The following is a 2500-nucleotide window of genomic DNA, read 5'->3' as shown; positions in this document are numbered from 1 at the left end:
AAAGATTGTCGATGCGAAAGATTGTCTATGCCAAACCCGGGAAGCACACCATTCACACACTCCCGACCGGTGTGGTGTGGCGGTGATTGGATAGTTACAGATTGAGCACTTGCCAAGGATCAAAATGTGTCATTTAGAAGAAACATTTTCAAAAAGTTTTTAAAATCTTGTGGGTTTGCAACTCATAAGAGCGTCACTTTCAACGTCCCCGGTATTGGATTGAGTTTCTAAAAACAACCGTGCACACCGAGGTTAAACTTTACCGGCTCCACTCCGACTCGCCGCTCGCCCACAATTTGTTTGCAACGAAACATTTGTTTTTAATTTTGTTGGTTTAAATCTTGTTGGTTTGAAATTGTTTTGAAAAGGTTCTTTAAATCTAGTGGGTTTGCAACTCATAAGAGCGTCACTTTCAACGTCCCCGGTATTGGATTGAGTTTCTAAAAACAACCGTGCACACCGAGGTTAAACTTTACCGGCTCCGCTCCGACTCGCCGCTCGCCCACTAGTCCGAAGGCAACAAAACATTTGTTTTTCATTTTGATGAAAATTTCTGTTTTTAAATCTTGTTGGTTTGAAATTTTTTTGAAAAGGTTCTTTAAATCTTGCGGGTTTGCAACTCATAAGAGCGTCACTTTCAACGTCCCCGGCATTGGATTGAGTTTCTAAAAACAACCATGCACACCGAGGTTAAACTTTACCGGCTCCACTCCGACTCACCGCTCGCCCACAAATCCGAAGGCAACAAAACATTTGTTTTTAATTTTGATGAATTTTTTTGAAAACATTGGCTTGGCAAGCCCCAATCCGCGACTATCCACCCACCGCCACCCCACACGGGTGGTTGTTGTTGCGAAATGAGGTTGTGGTCGACATGCCCGCGCATTTGAGAAGGAGTTCCTAGCACTCCATGCTCTTCCATGCCAAAAAAAAGCCTAGACAACCCCATTTCGCAACTTTCCACGCCTTTTTTTTTCCCCCTCACCCATGGCGGCGGCGTGGTGGCGGCGGCCGGATTCCGGCCACCACCGCCATGGGTGGCAGCCCCCCGACCCCGACACCAAACCCATAATACCGAGGCAACATATCGAGGCAACATGACATGGGTGTGGCGTGGGGGAAGGGGGCTGCAGCTAGGAGGGCATGGGCTGCCATGCATATGCAGGCAACACACACCCCCCTATATAGCATTTTATGCATTTAGCCCTTTGACAGGAAGAGACATCACCTATGCGCGAGGAGTCATAATGGGCTCTAAATAATTCAATACAAGGTATTTGGACGTGATTTTTTGCAGGGATACTAAGAAACATGCAATCTCTGATGGGAAAAAGTTTCATAAATATTTGAAGTCGGGAAGTATTTTTTATTATTTTTAGAAGTCGTAAAATTGAAAAAATCATTAAAACAAATCCGGGAGGAATTTTTTAGTTTTGTAACTTGGAGAAGGTCCTAAAAATCATAGACTACTTATGGGGAGCTTATTGTGCGAGGAAATTTAAATAAAAATGGGGTTTGACAAGGTTTGAAAAATTCTGTCGACATTTGAAAAAATCTGGAACTAGGCTGCCGGCATGCTGCGCACATGCTGCGCGCATGCTGCGCGAAGGCTGCGCGCAGGCCACGGCAGGACAAGTTTCGCTAGCCTCACTGTCGACCGAATGCGCAAGCTGCGCGCACGCTGCGCACAGGCTGCGCGCACGCTGCGCAAGCTGCGCGCACGCCATGGCAAGACAAATTTCGCTAGCCTCACTGTCGACAGAGTCAGCACGCTGCGCGCACGCCATGGCAGGAGAAGTTTCGCTAGCCTCGCTGTCGACAGAATCAGCACGCTGCGCGCAAGCTGTGCGCGCGCATGGCATGGCAAGTTTCGAAAAATTCTGTCGACAGGCTCCCGAGCGCGCACGCTGCCGACATGTTGTGCGCACGCTGCCGGCATGCTGTGCACACGCTGCGCGCAAGCTGTGCGCGCGCATGGCATGGCAAGTTTCGAAAAATTCTGTCGACAGGCTGCCAAGCGCGCACGCTGCGCACACGCTGCCGGCATGCTGTGCGCACGCTGCCGGCATGCTGTGCACACGCTGCGCGCAAGCTGTGCGCGCGCATGGCATGGCAAGTTTCGAAAAATTCTGTCGACAGGCTCCCAAGCGCGCACGCTGCGCACACGCTGCCGGCATGCTGCGCGCACGCTGCCGGCATGCTGTGCGCACGCTGTGCGCGCGCATGGCATTGCAAGTTTCGAAAAATTCTGCGGCCAGGCTCCCAAGCGCGCACGCTGCGCGCGCGCATGGCAGGACAAGTTTCGAAAATTTCTGTCGACAGGCTGAGCAGCGCGCACGCTGCGCACAGGCTGCCGGCATGCTGCGCGCAGGCTGCCGGCATGCTGCGCGCACGCCGCGCGCAAGCTGCGCGCGCGCATGGCAGGACAAGTTTCGAAAATTTCTGTCGACAGGCTCAGCAGCGCGCACGCTGCCGACATGCTGTGCGCACGCTGCGCACA

This window comes from Prunus avium, unplaced genomic scaffold (assembly GCF_965620075.1).
Source record: "Prunus avium unplaced genomic scaffold, drPruAviu1.hap1.1 HAP1_SCAFFOLD_18, whole genome shotgun sequence".
In the NCBI taxonomy this organism is placed as follows: domain Eukaryota; kingdom Viridiplantae; phylum Streptophyta; class Magnoliopsida; order Rosales; family Rosaceae; genus Prunus; species Prunus avium.
The sequence above is the reverse complement of the archived record's forward strand: the minus strand, read 5'-3'. Positions refer to the sequence as shown.